Genomic DNA, 26,307 nt, shown 5'->3' on the forward strand with positions numbered 1-26,307 from the left:
CTCTGCTACTCCTGTGGGTATGACACCATGATCTAATCTGACTTCAGCCAGACTCATACACTGCAGTTCTTGTCCCCTGACTGCCAACCAAAAACCAGATTTGACATGTACAGAGTTTTGCTTTTGCAGCTTATAGGCAGTAAGAATGTTCAGTGACAGAGAAATGATTTATGATTTATTTGTTTGAAGGAGAATAGAATTCAGTATGTTTATGACACACTGTATTAACCATATCTGGCATTTCAGTGGAGCCTGTAGGTATATATGATGTAGCCTTGCTAAATCCTGCAATTTGCAATGTCTCTTTGAGAACAAAGCATGTCCTTATTCAAATTACCCTCACTCTTTCAATACGTCAGGTTCTAGATGCTATGAGGCATATTACTCAGATGATAAGTTTATATACTCTATTTAAAATCTCACTGATCCTGTTTATATCCACGGGACTGAAGAATTATATCTTCACAGGTTCAGAAGATAAGGATATGTTGAACAGAGCTCTGTAAGTGACTATCTTGGGTCTAGTCCTGTTCAGTATTCAGTTACACAACAGGACACCACATAAATATGCTAATTAAAATTAATTTTGAAGAAAAAACTGAGAACATCTACAGTTACAGGAGGGAAACAAAAAGAAGTCCAAGATTTTAAACAATCCTGAATAAGTGTCCCAAAGATGAAATAGTCAATGACTATAACTGCACGTGTAACATATTTTGAATATTTAGTTACACCAATGCAGAGAAATTATTTGCCATACAGGCTAGTCTGCAGAAAAGTGTTGAAATTGATGATGAAATTAAGCAGCAATCCATGTTGTGTCTCCACTGTTGCACACACTGTGTAGCAGCAGTAAATGCCAAAAAAATATGTGGATAATGCTTCAGTGATACTTGGGAGCTGTAAGATGCCAGCAAGAACAATCTGTGTAATTCTGAACATTCCAGTTAAAGAATTATATAAACCTGTTAGGAAAAGCCTAATGGACATTAATAAGAATGCCTAAAGGTAAAAAAAGGAGGTTCGCAGGGAAAGGTAGAATGAATCATATATAGATATAATATATATGTATATGTGTGTGTGAGAGAGAGAGAGAAAATGAAACAATATGGTCCTCAAGTTCATAAAAAACTTCTTACAGCAGGAAATGCTCTACATATTCTTGGTGGCCACAACACGATGTAATGGAAAAATATTGTAGAGGTGGGAGAACTTTTGACAGTGAGAGGAGTGAAATGCAGAAAGGTGGTGAAGCCTCCAGATGTGGCGTCCTTTGAAAAAATTTGGCTAAATATCTTTCAGGAGTGATACAAATGAAATTCTGTCATGAGGGGAAGACATTATATCTTTTTTCTTCGAATTGTTTCATATAGTTTCTTAGTGTTTTAATACTTCTTTAATTCTTTGCATGAATAGCCCAAGTATTTTTCAAGTCTTGAAAACAAGACAAGTAAAAGGATACTTGTCTCACATCATATAAAAGCAGTGTAAATGTGAGAGAATTATATCTGTCCAGATGTAAATAGTTTTGGATTGAAATAGAAGAGAGGAGAAAAATTTGACAAAGGTATAAAAGAGCTATTGGTCGGTATATTCCAACATATGTTGACTTGCATTATATATGGTTTTAACAGTTAGAGGTGTTACAGATTATCTTTTTTTTTTTTGTCATTAGAGTCTTTTCCAAACATTGACAGTTTTCTCATGAAAATTTCCTATTTCAGATCAAAGGATTTATTTTACGTCACATAAGGATAAAACATCTGCAGTGAAGATATTAGAAGGTGGACAAATCCTTCAAAGGTCAGTACCGGGTGATGGCTGGACTGCAGGTGAGATTGTGCCATTTGTGCCATCACTGTTGTCATGGAATCCTTGTTCCCAGAAAGTCAGTGCTTTAGCTTGCATAGTCCATAGTGGAATAATGGCTTGAGATCAAAATGACACTACAAGAAACATTAAAACTATATGTTTTAGCAATGTGTCAAATAGCTCTTGTCAAAGGGGTTGTTTTCTCCAACATGCAAATATCATGACATTTTTTCATTGAGTTAAAAGGCAGATTTCCTATGCAGTTTCCTGAAGAATTATGGTACTTTTTGTATTTACACATGCTGTACATTTCAGTCCAGGATTTTTCCCTTTGTTTAAGAGTAACACCAAACTTAATGTTTTCTTTAGTTTTTATTCTCTTGCCTACAGAACTATCTGAGGTTTTATATTATGATAATATATTTCTTCTTACAGACATGAGGTCTATTTAAAATACAACATATCCTTTATAAAACTTAGGATACAGAAACTGAACCTGTGTACAGGTATTAAGGTGTTTAGCTTTTACTACAAGGCTTAAAACTTCCATTAGTTTGTAAGTTTTCTCATAATTTTGGCTTTTTCTCTATAAAAAGTGCCTGGCAATGTCAATTTATTAATTAGTATGAGCCACTTAAGCAAATAATTCCTTGTTATAATTACAGCATATATTCTGTACTGCTTACTTCAAACATTACTCATTATTCCCCCATGATGATTATTATTATTTAGTATATGATTGGACATTTGAAAATAAACAGACTGCTTCTAATGATCCAGAAAACATTAAGTTATCAACTGAAATGGATGATTTTGAGAGCTTTTTAGGTCCCATGAGCTGTAGCTGTGATTTACTCACTTATCTTTCCATGATGTGTTTATATGGTAGATTGTAGAAAAATATTATTGAAAGACTTAAGGGTAAAGTAACTGTAGATTTAGATCCTCACAAAAATTTCTGACTTACTGAAATCAGTTTTCATTAGTGATTTCACTAGAAATGTTTTTAAGATCACAAGTTTTGATTTGGAGAAAGACATTTGCAAACCTTTTAACTGAAGCCTTGTTTTCTGCCAAACACTTTCATTACTAGGAGTAATGTCAGAAAGGGAATGTGTTCTTTATACTAGCACAGAAGAAGCACTGCAGAGTTTTGTTTTTTTAAGTTGGCCATAGCAATTCAGGTCTATAAAAAATGTTGTGGTCTAAAAGAATTTTGCTTCATAGACATTGACAAAATAATGTGTAATGTTTAGATAGAACCATGCAGTAGCCATCAGAGACTTCTGGGTTCACAGAATCACAGAATACTCTGAGTTAGAACTACTTCTTAGTTATTGCACATAGACAGAAAAATAGAAGAATTCACAAGTTCTGGTTGTACACAAAGAACATGCAGCTAGTACTATTTTTCATAAACAGATTTTTAGTTTCATGAGAAAAAAACCTGGGAAAACAGGGACCTGGAATGATTACTTTAGGAGAAGTATAACAGTAATTCAGGACATTTTATACTACTTGATGTTCCTTCCTAAAAACTTCATGATGTTTTTTGTCGAGTGACACAAGCTACATGCTTTGGTTAGGAAGTACAAAATTAATCTCTAATAGTGTTATCAGCATTACAACAGCACAATATACAATAAAAAATTTTAATATTTATTTGGGTCTCTGTAGAGATTGCAGTAAATTATAAATCAAATACATTTAAGGATGTTTAGAAAAAATATATTAGAACACAAAAGTAAGACATAAAAAGTGTGTTTGGATCTCTTGGAGCTCTTTCCCCATCTGACTCTTGTGTACTTGTTGTTCCCACAATTTACCCTTTCTTACCCTTGCAAATGAGGCTGTAAATTAAATACAGTAAATATATTTATGTATAGAAGCTTTTGCCCTGTTTTCTATGAGGTATATCATAGCAGGTAGTTTCTTATGTAGCAATGTATATCAATGTCTAGAACTAATCATGCCACTAAATAATTCAGTCTGATGAAATAATCCCTTTACATCAACTTTCTGATTTTAGTAGGTGTGTTCCAGAAAGTATCAAAGAGAAGAAGCTTGTAAACAATAGCTCTACCAAAGTAAAAAATACATCAAAGACTTTTAAAAGGTCTAATATTCTAGTTTCCATTTATCCTCTTTCCACAAAAAGAAATCCAAGATGGAAGTGATAGTCTCAAAAAAAAAAAGAAAAAAATCCTATTAATTTATGTTTCCTTCTGCTAGCAAAGTTTCAGATCATGTCATTGGAAAAAGTTGATCTACTCTACCAGGGGAGATCTTTTCTCTAAACAGAAACAAAGAAATCAAAGATTTTATGGGACAACCCTCATTTTCTTCCCAATGGTTCAGATACAAGACTTTTCAGTCTACAGAATCCTCAATCTGGATTTTTATTACATACTGAATTTAAAAAGATCAAGTGTGAATATTACATAAATATAAAAGAAGCATTTAATACCTATATATAGGTATAGAAATGGATAATTTCTTCTTCTTTATGAAAGTAAGCTTTCATAAAAATTTCTCTTGCAAACATATTGTTAATCATGCAAGACCTAGAACACTGATGGATTGAAAAACTCTTAAATTGTAATTGATCACTAGCTATATCTTAAAAATGCTTCCAGACAATGAAGTAACACACCTTCCCATAAGAGCTTTCACCAGTAAGTATATCCATAAATTTCTTTTAAGTCAATGATTGTGACTTAATTGTTCTCATAGTGCTAAGCAAATATGCACCTTTCCCCCCTCGTTGACACTTGCCTTTAAATAAAGTACAGAAACATTGCCAGAAAAGCATTTACACCCACAGAAGGTCCATGATGGTGATAACAAAAATCGTTAGTAGTGTGTAGAAGATTTTATTTGGACTATATGCCTCTGCCACAGTTCTGAGTGGACTGATTCTCTGGTCCTCAGAAACTGGGGAGCAGGAAATAAGAATCACAATGATCTGCTACAATGAATATTATCCTTCATATTGAAGGTGGCATGAATGTAACCTCGCTATTTTAGGGATTACTTTCACCAAAGACTCTAGATGCTACACTATAGACCTTAATGGTCTGATGGAAGCATGTGGTAAAACAGATCTCTTTCAAATGTATAGTAGGCAATAAGCTATCAATAAACATCACATCTGTGTATGCTGTCACCCAGACCATTTGTACAGCTGTGGCTGTGAAGTGCCAAGGCACTGTGTCTGATGTTTTGTGCCTGTCAAACAACAGGTCTACAACACCACACAGGTCTGCAGCACTCCGGTGATGAGAGATAATGTTCTTAAGAGGCATAATACACAGATGTTATTCAGCTTCACTTCAAAAATAATTTGCTGCTTGCTCAGTCTGCTTGTGGCAGTGTAGACATTCCGTTTCTAAAGAAAGATTTTTGCTCTTGGGAAAAATGGAACTGACTGCAAGACAGACTGCAGACATCTGAAAGATAGTTTGAGGCTTGATTATTTCTTTCAAGATCTGAACACAGTGGCAGACAGAAAGTGTTTATAGTTCTTCTCTTTAGCTGCCCATTACTCATGGGAGTGATTCTAGCTCCCTTGTTCTCCCTTTGAAAAAGCTGTTGGCTTTGGTGTAGCTGTAGGCAGCACTGCAAATCATTGCATTATGTGGCTTTTTTCTTTCATGTAAAAGTTGAGTATTTATAGAGGTTTATACAGTAAAATCAGTTAAGCAATTCATTGTTATTAATTTTTTTTTTAATTTTTGGAAGTCACATTAAGTGTAAATTTCTCAGTTCTCTCCCTTTTTTGGGGCTTTATACATTTTAAAGTGAACATGATAAAGAGACAATGCCTTGGTATAAATAACATCTAATAGTGCTTATTACTATGCTGAATTTTAATTTCTAGTAATATTTATAATATATATGTCTTAGAATTTAATTAATAAAAGACAGTAAACTCATGTTTTGTCCATTCTTAGATTTTCGGATCCACAAATAAATTTTGCAACCGATTTTTATAATAATGTTTTTTATTAGAAAGATGTAAAAGCCTTTTTTTTGTGGTTGCTGCCATTTTATAATTATTAATGTTTTAAAAATTAAAAAAGGTATAATAAAAATGATAAATCATACAGAAAAATGGGAAAGAAGACATTTTTGTGTGTTAAAAACAAGAAGGATGTTTTTTTTTCTGTTAATATAGCCAGCCCACAATAGCACAGAGAAACAAAAAAAAACCCCAGTGGTTAAATTTTGAAAGAGACAAGGACATATATATGATAGAATTAATTCAAAATACTAATGATCATTTACAAATAATAGATTCAGTTCCCTTTAAGAAAGGATGTAAAGTTCAAAACTTGTGAAGCCTTTTTTTAGTGGCGGAAATCTTAACTTCTTCTCTGAATATTCATTAGAAAATGTGCCCCCCCTCCCCTTGCACAATTAGAGCTCCAGCTACATCTGCCAGGCTGATAATTGGTTTGTGATGCTTCCTTGCTTGTCTGTTATAGGACTTGCATTAATGTTCAACTGAAAATAATTGAAGAAGGAGAATATTGACTGTGCAGATGATATGAATCGGTTACATGAGTACAAACTTACAACAGGAAATCCCACTGAACAGCAGGACTCTTATTCTTCTTGCGGGAGGCATTTGCCAGGAGTGACCTCTGAAAAGTGTAATTTTTAATGATCTACGTAGATTCTACTAAGGCAATCTATTTCATTTTTCTGACTGTAGTCAAAGCTAACCCAACCAAGAGGATTTCTGCCACATAATGAAATGTCAACAGGTGCCTGGCTGGGCAGTGTACAGTGCTTGGGAGGGCTCGCCTGAGCCTGAGCTGGTGCCAGATTGCTCCAACAGTGACCTGGTGGCCACTTGAGCCACCACAAGAGCATTGCTTGACCTGAGTCAAACTCCTGTGACAGCCAGAGTTGGATGAAGCTGGTCAAAGCAGACATTCACTGTGGGACTCTAGTGCCTCCCAGGGCCGGGGGAGGTTGTGGTACAGCATCCAAATGGAGCTGGAGGCCAGTCACTGGCAATCAGGGGGGAGAACACTGGAAAAACAACGCTGATCATAAAAAGAAAGAAATGTCCCCATTCCACCTTGAGCATCACCCTTACCCAGCACAGAGGTTGCGAAGCTGACTCACTTTGACACCTCATTTTCTCTCTGTGTGAAAAAGTCTGGTGCAGTTGAGCAGAGGGGTATTGGGAGTGCAAGAACTCCCAGAGTATACCACCAGAGTAACTGGGCAGCGCAGAATATGTTCTCAGGGTAGTAGTTGGCAAGCATATTATTATCAATGAAGCTTTTCTATTTTTAGACTACATTTATCATTCTAACAGGACTAAAGACAGATGTTTGCTAGATTTTGATCAGATCAATGCTTTAACTTGACTAACAATAAATTCTTAGTTCCATAAATAAAATATGTTCCCTTTGGTTATTTTACATTTTGTTTTTAACCTGGTTAGAACTCAAATAAACCCTTCATACTGCACACCATATGCACCTAGCACATTATTAGGGAAGAACTTCCCAAGTCATCTAATTTATAGGAGAAATAATGATTTTCACAGATTCTGCAGGCTCAGTGTGATCTGGTAATCTATTGCTAGGAATTATTTTTTACCTTAAATGTATGTCTTCATGAACAGTCAGTCATAAGTTAATATAAAGTGTTAGACATTGGTAACAACCATGCTGATTGATACGTATTTGTTTAGTACCAGACTTTTGTCAGGTTCCAAAATCACATAAATAAGAAATTTCATTTTATAACTGTATTTTATAACTGTGTAAACACAGTTTTTTATTTTCTGCTTCCTCTCTGTTTAAAACTTGGGCCTTGCTCTCATCCCAGTGGAACCATTCCTATAAGTATACCTGTACAGACTGCCTTTTGCGGGAAAGCTGCTCAAGGTAAAGCTAATAAGCAATAAATGTAACATATGGCTTTTAAGTAGTATAGCACCACTGAGAGCAAGAGAGCATGGTCCCATTTTTTCCAATTGTTCTTCACTTCATTAACAGATGAATTAAAAGATGTACTGTGTAATAATGTTTCCATTTCAGTGGTTGAGTATATGGTAAAATATTACAATTTGCTTTCATTGGTTTTGCTTTAATAAATTTTTGCACTTTAGTGAGGGGCAAAAAAATTCCAATGCTGCATTTCAAAAGCCCAAACTGCATTTCATTTTAGGTTTGGTCATTAGAAGCCAGAGGGACAAAAGACATATACACCTTTCTGGAAATTCAGAACAAAAAGTGGTGAAGAAAAGGACATTGATAAGAAGATAACTTGCTGGAAGAAGAAAATGGCAAAACATAGAGAAATTATGAGAATGTTTAAATAAGAAAACTTTTCAAACCACAGATTCAAATTATTAAATGAATGAAATAAAGTGTGGATTAATAGAACATTTAAGAAATTCACCTTTGTATTTTCTTTTTTGAGGTGTTTCTTCTGAGATAGAGGAGGAAACTAGCAGTGAACAAATTAAAAGAGTTTTTCCTACTTTTTCAGATTTAAGAGCATAAATTTAAACATCATCTGTAGACGTTCTTGATAAGTAACCCACTAAATGCACTACTTCTAACTGTTAAGATTTGGTGTTAAAAAGTCAGCTTTGAGAAATCTTGATTTCAAGATTATTCTAAGTGTACTTAATTTAATTTAGTACATCTTTCACACAAACATGTAATACTTAATGTAATGCTGATGCTACAGGCTTTATTTGGGAATTGTTCCATCCACTCCATTGAATTGTTCCTTTTTAAAGTAAATTTTACAGAATGGCGAGAGACATTGATATCCATGATAATATTTTATTTCCATACTTCCTGAGGACACTGAAGGTTACAAAAAATTTTTAAAAATGATAATACTGTTTCAGGAAAAGAAGAGTCTGTGTTTAGCAACCATGGTGTCTGTAACTGTGGCTACTCCTTCTCATGACTCCAGTAAATCTAAACACAAAATTACATTTTCCAGTACTCTGGGACCCCAGACCTACCAACAACCCTTTTACGCCATAGAATATTCCCTGTCTCTCCCTACCCCACCAAAATATCCTGGTGTAGAGGTAGGAAATACTGGCTTATGGCTGCAGGTTCCAGCCCTAAATCCAGCAGGATAAGGTCTGGCATACACTGCCAGACACTCATTAGAGATAAAAGACTGAGCTCCTTCCTAGACAACCTAGAATGCTATTTTTTAACTCACTTTTCCAATTGCAAGTAAAACACTATTATTTTTTTCAAAACCATGCTGATATTCATTGGATATAGGAGTTCAAACTTCAGCCTTGCACCAAGTCTTGATTGCTGTATTGCAAATGTACAACCAATGCCATTTATACCAAACATATGAAGTTCAACAATCACAAGTGTCCAATCCTGCACCTGGGATGGGGCAACCCTGGATGTACAGACTGGACAACAAGAGGCTGGAGAGCAGTGCCATGGAAAGGGACCTGGGGATGTGGTCAATGGCAAGTTGACCATGAGTCAGCAGTGCCCTGGCAGCCAGGAGGGCCAACCCTGTCCTGGGGGACATCATGCCCAGCATTGTCAGCCAGGCAAGGGAGGGGATTCTCCTGCTCTGCTCTGTACTGGGGCAGCCTTACCTCAGGTATTGTGTGCAGTTTTGGGCACTGTGATATAGGATATAAACTTATTAGGGACCATCCCAAGGAGGTCTGTGAAGATAGTGAAATATCTGCAAGGGAAGTTTTAAGAGGAGTGGTTGAGGTAACTTGGTCTGTTCAGCCTAGAAAAGAGAAGACTGACAGAAGACCTCGTTTTGATCTACAGCTTCCTCATGAGGGGAAGAGGAAGGACAGGCACTGATCTCTTCTCTGCGGTGACCAGTGACAGGACTCAATGGAATGGTCTGAAGTTGCGTCAGGGGAGGTTTAGGTTGGACATCAGGAAAAGGTTCTTTACCTGGAGCATGGTTGGGCACTAGAACAGCTCCCCAGAGAAGTGGTCACAGCACCAGACTGAGAAGAGTTCAAGCAGTGTTTGGACAATGCTCTCACATACATGGTGTGACTCTTGGGTTGTCCTATGAAGGACCAGGAGTTGGACTCAATAATCCTTGTGGGTCCCTTCCAGCCCGGGCTATTATATGATCTGTTTTTATCTATTTACTTCAGGACAAAGAATCTGTTGTGTTATTCTGAGGATTGGATAAGACAGCGCAGCTCTTCAGTTTGAGCTCTGTCACAAAAGCTCAGTTGTGTCAGTGCACCAGAGACCACAAGTCAGAGAAATCTAGATGTTAAGCTACAACTGCTGAGGAACATGGAGATGGATTGACATAACTGAGACAGAGGACCAACTTTGTTTCTAATATTAAGGTTCTCATCTTCTACTTCAGATTTGTATCTGCAACGTCAGAATGTCTGGTGTGGAAACAGAAAGATAGGCAGCAGATTCCTTCCAAATCAGTAACTTGGAAAATATAAGTCTCAACCTCATTTTTTATGAAAACTGATGTATTTAGTTGCAGCTCCTGTAAGCTCCTGTTGAAAAGTATTTAAATTCTATTATGATTTCTTCTGTAAATAAGTAAAATAACTCTTGCTGGTTTTATTGTGTTTCATTGGTAAGGTGTGTTATTCAAATGTATTAAGGAAGAGCTTACATGCATTTTGATTCAGAAACAACCTACAAAAGACAATGAATTCAGGGAGTAATTCTTGCTTTTGATAATAGAAATTTTTAAGTGAAGAATCTACAGAGATTTGAAAACACCAAAATTACAGAGGAATCTAGCTAAGCCTGTTCTCTTTACAGGAAGTGAAGACATACAGGGAGATTCAGAGAATGATCCATTCTCACTTAATTTAAGTATATATCTAAAAGTAGGATGCATTATCTTTTAGAGATACTAAATTTCTTCTGTTGACTAGAAAGCAAAACTAGAAAATAAACTGAGAACCTAACTTCTTACCCAGGTCTGTTTAGGTGTGGCGAATCTTACACTTTAACAATTATGACTTACCACTTTTGAAACCTGTATAGACTATGTGAAAACACCACTATATAAACCTCTTTTTAATATGATGGAAGCTGTGGGCATGAATCATCAAATTATTCTGCTTGGAAGTGGCCTAAAGAGATCTTTAGCTGAGCTTCCTGATGAAAGCAGGTACAACATGCAGTGCAGACCAGGATGCACAAGGCTGTAGTCTACTGGGTCTGGAAACCCCCAAACATGGAGACGGTGCAATATCTCTGTGCAGCCAGACCAACGCATTGTCCGTTCTCACTGTAAAAAAAAGATTTTTCCCAAGTCATCCTCATAATAGGCAATTTCTTCATAACTACTGCCTCTTACCCATAATTTACCTCAGTAAAGAGCCTGTCTCTGCATTCTTGGCTTTTCATAGGCACTTATACGAGATATATACATATATATTGTCCTAAAGTCATCCCTTCTTTAGGATGAACCAGTATGATTCCCTCAGCTCCTCTTCAATGAACTGCTCCAGAAGAGTGCTGACTCTTCTAGTGGCTCCTCAATGAACTTAATTTGATTTATCCACTACTTTGTAGTACTGCAAGGCACAAGTCTGTTTGATGAGTATCAAATGAGATTTACACAGTGCTGAGTCAAGAGGGGCTGGTCACTCCCCTTGAGCTTCTTGCTGTGCTCCTCATTGATACAGCACGTTGCTGTTACCATTGTCAGATCACACTGCTGATTTATGGCTAACCTCCTGTCTGCCAGGAGCTCCAGAATATTTTCAGCAGATGTACCCTCCCACCAATTAGCACCCAACCTGTATTGTTGGGGTTTTTTTTTGTAGATGCAGGGCATCTACAAAGTATATATCCCTGCTGAATTTCCTATCTGATCCACCTGGATAGGATTGTCTGGGCTCTTTTGAATGGCAGCCCATTCTCTGAACTTGGCAGCTAGCATCATTATCTCATATTTAGTGTAATCTTCAGATTTTATGAGGGTGCATTTTATCTTTTCTTCTAAATTCCTCTTTAGAGATATTAAACAGGACAGGTCCCAGGATAGACCCCCTGGGGAAATCCCCTGAACTGTTGTCCAGCTGTAGTACAAAATAATAACTGCTACTCAGAACTTGATAATCCAGACAGATTTTTACCTTCCTGGTTGTCCAGACATTCGGACATCTTTGCTTGATGTGGTTGGATAGGGACAGGCGCTCGGAAGATCTCGGTTGTAACGGGAAGAGCAGAGAACACTCCAACCCCCTAAGATAAGCCTACTAACATGTGCCAGTACTTTTCCACTCTCCCTACTAAACTCAGGAAGTGTGGCAAGACCCCTCTGACGTAGTGAAGAACCCCAGAGTATTTAAACTGCATGTTTGAGATAATAAACGCTTGTAACCGTCCACCAAATTGGCGTAAGCGTGTTACTAAGCCCGGTGCCATGCGAGCAAAGTGGACGCCGTGCTGTCTTTCCTAAAAACCAGGCCACCACCGTTGCAGAAAAGAAACAGCAACAGCTTTAATACAAGAATATTGTGAGAGACAATGTCAAAGGCCTTACTAAAGTCAAGGTTAAGAATTTCAACTGCTTTACATTAATGCATGGATTAAATAATTTTACCATAGCTCATTTCACCTTACTCTGATAGCTTCTTATTCTTGATAAACCCATGATGGTTGGTCCTAGTAACCTACCTCTCCATAATGTGACTAGGATAGACGGAACTGGAATTTTGCATGAACTGAAGTTCAGGTAATCAGTCTTGTTGACTGTATCCCCATTCCTCACTAATACTTCTTTGCCCTGTTTTGAAAACAGGTAAAATATTTTCTTCTGTTATTATGGACCTCTCTCTCTCTCCACAATGTCTTAAGTGTCATAGAAAGAAGTGTCACAATGACATCTGTTATGTCTCTTTGGTATCCATTCTGTCTGGTCCCACAGTCCAGAGATTACTCTTATCTAAAAAAATGTCAATCTGAATTTATAGTTCAAATATAAACTTATGAAGGAATACCGCATTGAAAAACAATTTCAATTGAAATGAGTGTATCTTGTTTTGCTACAGAATTCCACAGGGAATCTGTGGATTTTGCAAATGCAAGTTTAGTTTTCTTGTCTTGGTGAGAAAAAGGCATTCAGCGTGACTGGGTTTTCTTTTTTCAGTATTTAATTTGGGTTTTCTGTTCCCCTAAATATAATTGGAACAATTCTATTGAACAAAGTTGTTCAAGGCTGTAGTTTATTCATATAAAATCCACAATTAGCACAAACCACTCTTAAAATATTAAATGCTGATTTCTTAACTGTACTTGCATTCTTGGTTGCCGAAATATTAATTTTTTGTCAAGGATTCAGCACTGATAGACCTGTTTTTTTTTTTTTTTTTTTTTTTTTTTTTTTTTTTTTTTTTTTTTTTTTTTTTTTTAAACTCATAAGCTGTCTGTGCCCTTTGTGACACCCTGTGACAAATAACACCCAGTACATAACAGCCTGCGATCAATATATACTGAACAATGTGAACATCAACACAACACTGGTGATGTGCTCCTTCTGCTGAGGAAGTATCTGCCAGAAGAGAGTGACATGAGGGTGGACATATTAAATACTTGAAGTTGGGCAGAAATGAATAATTAGTACCGAGCAGCTGTAATTGCTTTATTTAAGAGATGATGGATAACTCAGTATCGCTTTTGTTGTCAGATGAGTTCTGAATGATTTGTCAGCAGCTGGCAGCTTAATGATTCCAGTGTCCAAGAGAACAGGCATATCACCCATGCTCATGTCAGAGCAGGGAATGTTGCTCTCCCAATGAGCTTCAGGCACCCAGTGAGTCACAGAAGTGGTTTCCTTTACAGCACCTGAGCAAAGTAGGTGAACTCAAGGTGGACAGCTAATTAACAGTGGAGATGTCATAAACTTTGTCACCTACAATACAACTCAGCTTGGTTACAGTGTCTTCTAAATATTTCACATTGGCAAAGGACTTTCAAATTCCAGAAGAAAAATCAGCTAGTTTTGCCTATACCAATATGGAGTACACATTGTGGAAATTTTTTCAAAAATGGGCTTTTGCTGAACATAAATTTATTAAGTCTCTTTTTAATAGAAATTTTCAAGATAATTTTAGAAAACATGATAGGAAACCTGCCTCAAATATCTAAAACTAACTGTTCTGTAGAAATACATATTTCTAATTTTGGAAGACTGAGTAGAGCTTTATTTCACTCTCAACACCAAATACTTCTGCAAATATACGTCTATACATAATCAAAGGAATTATTTGCACATAATTGCAAATATGTAATCAAAAATATTTGAAACTGAACAATTTCTAGAAGCAGTTTTCTCAGATTGAATGTTTCCTTTCCAAAAAAACCCAAAAAACAAAAACACAACCAAACAAAGCCTCCAAAAAAAAGAACATCAATAATAATACCTATACAAAAGAAATATTTTTTCTTTTTGCTTTTTCTTTAGTGTGAAATATTCTGTAGTAATGAAAGCCCTGTATTTGCCAAGAGATAACTTCAAATATAGGAAAATGAGATTAGATAAAACTCATAAAGCTTTCTTTTTTAAAAAAATTGGCTCTAAATCAAGTTATTATTTAATTAAAATTATATCACAGGTAATTATATCAGTATTATCAATATTTATTGCCTCTGATATTAATGTGTTTTTCAGAAATGTATCAAACCGAACAATAATAAAGAGTTGCTGTTAAGTGATAAATGCCATCTTTGTACCCTCACAGTGTCTTCAAAGTCAGAGTGTACTCTAGGTGGAAGTCTTCAAATCATATCAAGGATATCAGCAAAATCCCAAGTCACCAGCAGTTGCCTATCTCCCAGAATAAAACAAAGCCCTTTCCTTTGAATTAGAAATTTTGTACTTTTATTCCTAAGCAAAAGCTAATTTGGTTGGAGCTGATAAAAGTATGTTATTACTAGGACATTGTGCATGATGAGATATTAAAAAATATGCCAAGGAGAAACAATGCATAATCATGATATTGTGCATATTTTTGAATTGAATGAATGTTCTTGGCAGTGTAACAGTCATAAGCTGGCAAACTTGTAACTCTTTGAAGCAATGGCCTCAGCAAAGAACTTATTATTCAGTAATATAACTGGTGAAGTTCCACTAATCAAGAAAGAGTATTTCACCACATCTTTCTTATTTGATAGTGGTGACATCAGACTGCATTACTTCAAAGGTCTCTGAAGTCAATATGACAAACAAAATACAGGTCTATTTCTGTGGCCAGCTAAGTGGCCTTACTGTCAGTATAACAATCTTGTCACATCAGTCTCATTAATTATCTTAACTGGAGTGCAATGACTGCAAATGGCTGAGGATTTATCTCTGCATGTTGCTACAGGAATGGTAAAGTATATGTGAGATGTAGTCTTAGGACAAAATTGCTATTTCTTGGTGGATCAGAATGAATTAAGCAAAACCACTGTAAATTTTTTCTCACTCCAAGTAACTTTAATACAGTTATCAGCACAAATATCCTGTGCAATGGAGTAAGGTCAGATGTACTTCATTAAGTGTTTTCTATATCTAGTTTTGCTATTATTACTCCCAAGCCATGTTACCGGTGCTAGAAACTGTACTATTTCTGGTTTCTTTTTCTTAATTTGCTTGGAAGGCATTGCCTGCAAAATAAAAGGTCACTTAAAATCGGTTAATTTAATGGTGATCCTGTACCAAGTATCTTCTGTGGAAGGGTTCTGCATTATTTTACAAATTCAAATGAGAAAAATAAGGCAGTACAGCATAAGAAAATTCTAGAAGACAAGCACTAAAGTAGTAGACAACCAGTAAGTACTCTGTAGACTCATGTTTGCTTCTGTTTTCGTTAAATATATGCAGCAAAATTGAAATATAGATGGTGTATGATCTCTGCCAGCAACAAAACTTCCTATATTTTATTTTTTTCTCTATAGCATCTAGAAATAATATATGCAAACATCTCTCATGGTTGTAATATGATTTGAATCAAAACTTTATCTAAAGGAAGAACAAGTTTTTCTCAAATAATGTTCTTATAAAGAAGAGCACAATGTTACTCACAGTATTTGGAACTAAGACTACATTAGAGAAAATTGAGGAAAGCTAGATTACAACCTATAAGAGAAGGTCCAGACTGACTGCAATAATCTAATTTTTAGAAGGCACATATCTTCATTTATTAATATTTTTCTGCCTCCTTACCTCAGTTTTTGTCCACCTGTTTCTCTATCTGCATTTGCAAAGGTCAATTTATTTTGTGTGCCACCACGGCACTGAGCAAGATACTTTTGGAATTATCCAAACTGGCAGAATTATTAGATCAAAAGGTGCATCTTAAATAATAATTAAAATGCTCATCATCATCATCTCATTGGGAGACTTGAATACACCAAAACTTCTGAGAATCGAATTGTGCCAACTACCTATTCTTCTCTAGAGATGCACAGTATGTACACATCCTTGCATTGTGTCTGTACTGCCCAGTAGCAATTCCCACCTAAAATGAAATTCTAGTTCAGATGAACTATGATATCATATACCAATTATATTTCAATTTTTTAAATATATTTATTGTCATCAAGGTTTCATATAGAAGAAAAAGATCTTCTAATAGAAAGCATCCCCTGAATTTTATTTATAAGTGTTTATGCTGTGAATATCAAAGAAAGATTTAAGTTAGTCTCCTTAAATGATGAGAAAAATCAATGTCCTTTACATAGCACAAGTATTAATACACACTTCTGTAGGAAAGCCTTTATTATGATGATGTATGATGACTTATATATGATGACATAGAAAACCTACAAAGGATTGAAGTAATTTAGATGAGAATAACCCTGAAATTTAAAATCCTTTATCATGTTTTTTTTTAAAAGATAAGAATGGATGAGAAAAATCTATGCGACATTTAATTATCAGTTCTATATTTTCTTTATCATGTTTTAATGAAGGAATTTCTTTTAATTCTAAGTATCTTTTATGCTTAAAAGACCTAAATCTAAATCTCTTTACTCTTTTCTTTAGTTAGTTTCAGTTGAAAACTCATCAAAAATATATCTAGCATGTTCTTTCTTTAATAACTTCTTAGCTATAATATTTTAAAACTTTTGTGGGGGGGAGAAAAGTGAAAAAATATAACTCAATTGTTTTATGTTATTATTTAAATTTTTTTTCCAGTGGATTAGAAGGTGTGCATCTTAATAAATTTTTGTCTGATTCTACTCTTTATAAGTTGTATGAAAAGGTTTTTAATATTTTTTAATATCCGTACATAACATGAGAACTCATGTTTCATTTCAGTGTGTTTAATATAGGCATCAGGATGAAATAAAGTAGAAATTAAACAGAGGAGATCTTGATCAGAGGATGGTCTGGAAACAAAATATGAATAGGTTTGAAGAACAATTATTTTTCTGCACAATAGTCTAAATATAATCTTTGGCTCAGAAAGTCTGTAATTGCAAAGCACTGGGTACTCAGAGGACATCCATCAGAAAATTCTAGATTTTCTATGGCTTGTTTCTGGATTATTTTTTTTTTCCCATTTATCGCGATTTTCTACACCTGATGAATCTCCATTGCCATTCTGTTGATAAAAACTGAAGAAACAAGTGTTTTAACAGTAAAAAAAGTCTGATAGTCATAATTTCTCTAAATTTTCAGCAAACTTGTTGTTCTGCAACAATCCTTTTATTATCATTCTTTAAAAAGTAAGATATCTTTAACACAGGTGTTACTGCTAATATAAAAGTTTTAAAGTACGGATCTCTTGGTGAAAGGAATTTTAAATGCAAAGAATTATACAGTCACTTTCTAGTTAACATCTCAATTTCTTTTAGAGTGTAAGTATCTAACAAAAGAGAAAATTATAGCTATCACTAAAATGGTTTATTACCTTCATTGCTACATGTCATTTAACTGAATTATCTGAGTTCTCTAATCTGATCTGATTCCACACATTGAGTCATAACATGGCTTTAAACCCACACAACAGAATGCTCCTTCCACAGGAAGGAATGTCACTGAGAGCAAAGATCACCCTAAACTCTTAGGCAAAATGTATTTTTTGTGTAATCTCAAAAAAATCTCCATTAGAAACATCAACAGTTCTCCAAAATTTGACTAATTTGGAAGTTGTGTTTAAGATTGTATTCCTGTAGGAGTGATTGTATGTTAATGATTGGCACAAAAATAATCTAATCCTTATTAAATGAGTAGACATAGCTCTTAGTTGTGCCATCACACCTTCCATAGCATTGTCCCTTTTATCTATTCTAATGTAAAAATACTTGTTAGCAGAATTAGATCTTTTGACACACATAAGGTATTAGACATATGTATTGTGGATTTTTTCTTTTAACCTGTAGGACAAAATTCTCTATATATATTTTCAGCAGGTACAGATTAATATTTGTCTTAATTGTATTAATTGTATTACCTTACTTCTAACCAACCCCTTTGTATTGAAAGATAAAATCCAGTTTTGTTTGATTATGTTAAAGAAAACAAAGCAGAAATAATGAATAGACATTTCTAAATAACACAATTTTGAGAAATGAAGAAATAGTCTTGATTTCACTAAATTAGCTGACAGAGTAAGTAGACAACAAAGGACTGAGACACAGAAATTAACCATGCATGAGAGATGCAGAAGTGAATGCACAAGAGTAGTGAAAGTGGCTGATATTATTGCTGTGATGCCACTGGGGACTGGATCGGGAAAAACTTCTTCAGAACAAAGTAAACAACATGATGTGTCTTTCCAGTTTTCCGGTGTCTTGCAGAATTCAGTTTTGGAGTAAGCACAAATTGTCATAAAACATGGTTTGGTTTGGTCTGATTTGGTTAGAATTTCTTCCATTTACTTTGGTTTGTTCTATATTGATTTGTAGTTCCTGGGAGTTAAAACACAATTCGCTTTGGTATTTCACTAAAGCTGATTCTGTAAACCACTTATATGGCTCCATAGGTGTCTGCATGGCTTCACATACCTCCAGTGAATTTCAGGATATATCAGAGAGGAAAGAGAAATAATATTAAAGATTGCAGCAACTCTTGTACAACTGCTCAGTTACACAATAAGAGTTGTGGCTATGTCCCAGACGTCCTGTCTTTTCTTCTTGTTTCTTAGCTCTAGCTGAGACCACTTATGAATCAAATAATTCTGCAGCTGGATGCCTGTTTTGTCAAATATGGAACCACTACCAGCCTCTGCTACAACAGATAAGTAACGGAGTGGTCGAATTGGAGATACAGTACAAAGAACCATAATAATGTTCAAGTGATAACTACTTGGTGATACCTACTAAGTCTTGGTAACAAAACAGGATCATTTATCCAGAGGAAGAGGATAAATAATTTATTTTAATTTTTAAAAATAATTAGTAGGGCCTTTTAATGGAGTCTTTTGGTACTTCGGACTGTTGAGTTCTGCTGGCCAGCATTTCCCAAATAAAAAATGTAACATCAAAATCTTTAGAACAGCAAGAGAAATATACACGCAGTTGGCATTAACCTTGATAGGAAACCTAGGAAACCTTATGAACATTTTTGTAAATATCTTGAAAAATTGGAAGATTTTTGTTTCCCTTTATTTCTAGACATAAATTTAAACAGTATAGAATTAGAAGTATAAGGAAATAAATATGTCTTAAGGCATTAGTTAATAAGAAAATCTTGTTCCATATTAGAAAATAAATACAGAAAACCAGAATGCACAGCTCTAACTAGATAATTCTATTTAGCTTCACATGAGGAAAAAATGTCACATGAAATCTTCAAATACTTTTCAAGGTCCAAAATTCAGGACAGACTACAATTTATCCTGACCTCTTCCTACTGGTAAATTGGGATCTTAACCATTTGGCCAAACAGCTATGAGCATATTATATCCCTAAAAATCATGTTTCAATGGCATGCAACAATTTTAGCAATATACTTGAGGCCATGTAATTACAAGCAAAAAGCAAATACAGAAATAGATCAAATAAGAAGTTGAGCATAAAAAACAGTAGTTAAATTGAGAAGTAGAAATCTTCTACTTCTGGACAGAAATGGGCAAAGCTCTCGAGTATATAAAATAATCCCTCAAATTTCCAGCCATTACAAATTAACATAATTTTTAAACGTGAAATCATATATCAAATCTGCAGTTTAATACAGGCAATAGTACCTCTAAGTTGCAGGTCTATATTAAATGACTAGTAACCGACACACAAGCCTTCAGTGTTGAGGTCACAACTATAGTGAATTTGAAACCTTTACTTCTAAAAGGCTACAATATTTATATCAAACAATCCCATCTAAGAGCAGTGGTAAGCACACAGCAATGTATGATTTTGCTCTTTCTTACCCCTTTCAGAATTGCAAGCATCTCACCACCCTCAGCAATCAACCTTCTCTTGCAGAAAGAAGTATGAGATTCTTTACACTTTATTTTTGACACCAGATGGAAAAGGGCAAAAGAAACAGATTGCAATACCCTACTTAATAAAATTCCCCATACCTCTGTATTTTTTCACTAACATTAGGATTGCCATCATCTAAGCAAATGGTAAACCAGAATACAATGTTACTTTATGACTTTTATCACTTCATTAGACAGTCCTTAAAGTTGCTTTTAAGGTTTCCACCAGTATAGATAAAAAAAAAAAAAAAAAACAAACCTGAAAAAATATAATGAATCAAGTACTTTTTACTGTGATGAAGGCAATGAAATCCTCCTCTTTTCACAGATTTTTTTGCCTCTTTTTAATTTTCTGAAGTGTATCTCAAATATTTAGATAGCTGAAGCTTCTGCCATTTCATGTGGATTTTAGAATTTTCGGTGGCCTCTGTCTGTAAGAAATATAAGACAGACATGATTGTTTGTATAAGCACCATGGGAACATAGTACATGGAGTTCATAGAACACAGTATCACAGAGAACAAAGAGTCCCTGCTTTGTTCTGGCTGTAACCAACAAAGTAACATGGTTTGTAGTAATTTTTTCTGAATTTACTATTGTATCAAGCAGTGGCATGGTCTGCAAGTGGATCATTTACATGAAAAAAATCTCCATGTAGCTTTATTTATCTAAATGTCTATGTATTGTTTTTTAGCCTTTTCCTCCATTTGATGTACTGACAGATTTGTCTGTGTACTTTAGTTTCAATCTGTTCTAGAAAAAAAGCTCAAAACCCAAGCCAGATCAGCTGCTTCCATCTCTCTCATTCTCTTTCCCTCCTCCCACTTACAAAAGAACCTCTATTATTCTGTGTGGAACAATTGCATGTGAGTTTGATTAACAGCTGAATCTTGGCAGGATTGTTCCATCGTTTTTTCTGATGACTTGCAGCTGCAGAATCAGCTCATCACCCTTGTAGCTGATGAAGAACAGGGAATACTGTCAAACAGCATATGGCCAATTCTGAACTGCTCAGGGCCACAAAAATAGTGTGTGGTGGTGGCAGGAGAGCCACTATGCAGAGGGTAGATGCTCTCACCTGCTGACCAGATTTGTCCCCTGAAGAGGTTTCCTTCTTTCTGGGGGCTTGCATTCATGACTTCCCTGAGAAGTGATCGATGCCTCATCCAGCTTTGTGGTTCTGCAGCTATTCCACAAAGGCACCAATAATACAGAGAGGGCTCACCTGGGAGGCAAAATGTGTGTAAGGGCTCTGTGGACAGTGTTCAACAGCATACACATAATGTTTAACTCCTGCCAGTGAGGAGAAAGGGCATTAGGAGGACTCAGCAGACTTTATGGCTCAAAAATAGTTTGCAATAGGTGGTGTTTGAGTAGGGCTTCAGGTTCTGCAACCATGATGCTCTCTAAAAGGATCAAAACCTTTTTGCAAAGGACTGGATCCATCCTGACCCAGTCAAATGGGGCATTTTTTCCAATGGACTGAACAAACTGGTGAAGACAGCCTCCACAAAAATCAACCATAGAAATGTTAGGTGGGGTAAATAAACTAAAAGCTCAGAATGATGGGAAAAAAAGAGAGACAGTAATCAACTCTAACCACCCATCTGGGCACTCCAGACACAGGACTCATCCCATCAGATTTCACTTTTCCCAGTCATATCAGATCTCTGGTACTGGGCCAAAACCTTAAGCTCCTCTTTGTTCCTCATGCTGTGTGCATTGTTGTTAGAAACATTTCAGATCTCCGGTGCTTTGTAGCAAACACCTCATGAAAATGATAAATAGATAAACTTGTGGAATGTTTTTTTTTTTTGTGGTTTCACAAGAGGATTTTGTATCTCCTTGTGAAGTCATTAATGGACAGGCTCCTTCCTAACTAATTCTGCAGCCTCTGAGAGGTATTATATCACATGTATGGGAAGGTCACATGCGTATCTTTTTCCATATGAACAAAGACATTGTAACAATTGTAAAAGTCAATATCTTAACTGCAGCTTCTGAGCTACTGGACTCTGGAGTACTCTGTTTCTGCTGTTTAATTTTCTCCATTTGGTATAAAACAGTATTATAGCAGATATAATTTCAGCTCTCTGGTCACCAAGCTGTACAGTTATTGTCTCTCTTTTAAAAAATTTGCTCTAGTATATGCTCACATTATTAATAAATTCATTTGCTTTTATTAAACTGCTCATAAATGAAGTAAAAAAGAGTCTACATAAAATTATTATAGTCAAGGAAAAATATTATGTTTAATGAAAACCGTTATTTAAAAAAATACATTCAGGTTAATATCTCCTTTTTGCTTATTAAATGTAATATTAATCAGAGTTTTGCTGATGGCAGAACTATCCTAAGAGGTGGAAGTAGAAGTTAGCTTATTCCTCCAGTTTAAAAGGTAAAATCTTTAGTTTTATCACTGATTTATTTTTTTAAAAAAAATCTCAGTGTTAGAAGTCTCAAAAATTGTTATTATATATATTTACTTTCACATTTTTTGAGCTTTTTAGTTTTGTCTCCTTCATTATATTTTGTTATCTTAGTAGACTGTAGGTATAATGGTTCCTTCCTGGACAGGTCTTTTAATTCAATTTCATGTTCACACACTTGTTCATGGCTTGATTAATCACACCTCTTTTGATGTGTTGTCCTCACAGACTTTCCTCATTTTTTTGATACTTCTCTCTGTATTTGAGACATATCCAGCATAGCTCTTAGTGGATTTAAGTGGATTTATCTCTTCCCATTTATCAGCTCTGAAAAACATCAATTCTAGTATGACATGATGTCCTTTATAGGAGGCTATCCTGTCCTCAGCTCCCGTCTTTACTGTCTAGTACATCTTTGCAATAGTACTTTTCCTAAATTTCTCAGTACTAGCTACTTCAATCCAATACAACATGTGAGTCTGTTATACAGCCACTCTTAGAAGTACAGCATGATCAAAACAGAGCTTTGAAAAAGCTGTCAGGTCTTTCATCTAGTTCTTAACTCACAAAAGTGTGAAGTCTCTGTCCTCTCCTTGTAGTGGCTGAATAAAAAAGTTCCTTGTAGTTTCACATGGTCATCTGCTCAAGACAAAATTCTGTTGTGCAGAAGTGACAAAGAAAACGAGACTGTGAACAAAATTGCTACAACCCACCCTAAATCCAGCTGTTCTTAATACCCCTTGAATGTACTTCCTTCAAAAAAAATGTGAAAAGAAAAAAGAAAATTCCTGCCATGACTAAAAGACTCAAAATTCAAAATTTGAGCCTGTCCTAGTGCTAACATTTTGTCAAAGGACAGAAAATTACTCAGTAGAGTGCCAGATTTTTTTTTTTTTTTTTTTTTAGTAGGATGAAATAATTTCTGGAATGTCATAAGCAAATGACCTTCACAATTTATCTTCTTCATTGAAGCAAAGTAAGACTGATGTTAGTTCTCTCTTGTAATCCAAGACAAAATAATCCAAATGCAAAGGAGTAGCTTCTTCATCACCTTATAGATACTGTAAGTTTCTTTCAAAAATGTCAATAGCCTTTTATATAAATAGACACAGAATTTAATTAAAATGTACGTTCAGATGAACTTTTGTTCGCATAAAATCTTAACTAAAATTTCTTAAGCATCTTGGAATCTGGGAAGTGGAGTTGAGGAAGATGAAAATATTATATGCTTGTCTCTTTGTGTGACACTGGATTCAGAAAACATTTCAGCTTCAATCAGTTAATGTAAAATTCTATTACACCTAAAGACTACTTTCAGGTGAAATGTTGGCCTTTGAGTCTTTAGGGTAGATTATATGGAGCCTAGATAATAAATATGTGCATGCCAACTTTATAGATAGATAGATAGATAGATAGATAGATAGATAGATATAAAAATATAAATATATAATAACTTACAATATAAGAATGAGAATTCTTGAATTCCTTTTCCAAAGCTATATTTTCCCTTTTCAATGAAATAATATTGTCTGTAACATTTTCAACTGCTATAGATAATTTAAATATGTAACTTATTTATTGCACAGATATGAGCTTTTCTTTTGCACTTAGAACAATTTGATGCTGTTGTGACCAAGTAGACTTTTTTTCCTTTTGCAGCGTCGATGTTCTGAATCATTGAATAAAGGTGAGTGAACAAAGATAAATTTCCAGTTGGCTTCATTGACATCTTTTTTTAACAGGGTATAGTATAGTACCTATAAATGCACAAGCTTCATGGAAAATAGTTCAGGATGTGGAACTAAATGTCAGGTAGCATATGACACATCTGCCAAAAATAGACACTTAACCATCTGTTCTACAAAGGGACAAAAGAAATCTCAAAAGAGAAGCATGCCAATGAAGTTCCAGCCATGTGTTTTAAGTACCAAACACGTAACAAATACTTAATAGGAAATTAATTTAACACCTCCACCTCTGATAAATACAGAAAAGACACTGATAAACCTGGACAAAACCAAATAACTTAGTAAGTGCTTAGAAACTTTTTATAGAAGAAAGTACCATCAAAGATTTTCAACAGGTGATTTTTCCTTTAAAGAGAGCTTCTTGCAAAGATGGAGGGGAAAATGCCTCCAAATCCTTTGTAAAATCTGACCTCAAACTCTCTTTATAAGAAAATATTGTCCCAGTATTATATATAAAAAAAATATTTCCAGTATGGAAGTTTTTCAGCTGTGAATTATTCACAAGTGAATTCCTGTTTGAAGCAATTTAGGCAAGCCTAGATCTGTAAATTAGGAGACTATTCTACATATTTTTGATCTACACAGAAGAAACTACCTCTAGTATTTAAAAAGTAGTATTGGTCCTTAAAAAGATTTTTTTTTTCTTTTTTCTTTTTTCTTTTTTCTTTTTTCTTTTTTCTTTTTTCTTTTTTCTTTTTTCTTTTTGCTTTTTTCTTTTTTCTTTTTTCTTTCCCAAAAGAAGCAAGGACATTTACTCAAGTTTATATCCAGGTAACATTTTCCATTTTGATCATAAGGTATTTTTTAAGGCCTTATTTTTTATAGCCTATAATAGATAACAACCATGTGATACAGAATACACTTAGATACTCTCTAACTGGAAGTTGTGTTTAGTTAATGTTTTAATAGCACAGGCAGGTATTGAATATTGTGCAGAACAGTGCGGAATAGTACTATCACAAAAATATAGCTGTATCCCCAGAGCAATGAGGTACCAAGAATATGTCGTTAAAACACACATAGATGCATTCAAAAGCTGTTCAAACTTAGTAATTCCCACTCAGTAGAGAGTAGATAATGTAGTTGTCCTGAATTAATTTACAAGGGAAGTTTAGTGGAAAGTTCAAGGTTGTCTCCAAACAACACTGTAAGGACAAGGAAATATTTCCACTACAAGAAGTTTTTGTCCTAAACCAAACCTCTGTGCAGCTGCACAAGCACTTTGTAGATGTAGATGCAGATGTAGATGTTTGTTCATAGCTGAGGTGACCGCTGTGTGTGTGTGTGTGTCCATTTCTATATGCATTTGTGGAGACAAGAAACCTTCTAAGTCAAATATCTGAGAATCTAACCTATAACTTTGATTTTAAATTATATTTTTATATGGAAAAAATAAAAAGTCAAGTATTCCCAAAACAAGTTTTCATGCATATGCCCTCATTTCACACAGTACAATTAAATCTGTATGGACTATTACTTTTATTTAGGACCAACTTTTTTCCCCCTTCTTTCCAGAAACTACTGAATTATTCACAAATAATGTAAAAAATCTATTAAAAAAATCTATTCAGTCCTGTCAAGAAACCTTCAAAGTTAAACATTATTATTACATGTTGCAAATTATTAATGGATTTTTAAAAACTGATATATATAATCTTTGTATATAAGATTAATTGAAAAATTACATTGGAAAGGTGCTATTCTCAGAATCATCAGATTAATATATGTTAAAACACTAAACTCTAACAACAGGTCAGCACATATTCATGGGCATACATGCACCTGCTACCATTCTGCTTATTCTTTTAAGCACAGGAATAGTACTACAAGAACACTGAAACATAGAATTGTTAAATCACTGAAATTGAAAAGACCTACAAGAGTAGAGTACAGTTTGACCAAACACCACCATGACAATTAG

Source organism: Sylvia atricapilla, chromosome 1 (assembly GCF_009819655.1).
Source record: "Sylvia atricapilla isolate bSylAtr1 chromosome 1, bSylAtr1.pri, whole genome shotgun sequence".
In the NCBI taxonomy this organism is placed as follows: domain Eukaryota; kingdom Metazoa; phylum Chordata; class Aves; order Passeriformes; family Sylviidae; genus Sylvia; species Sylvia atricapilla.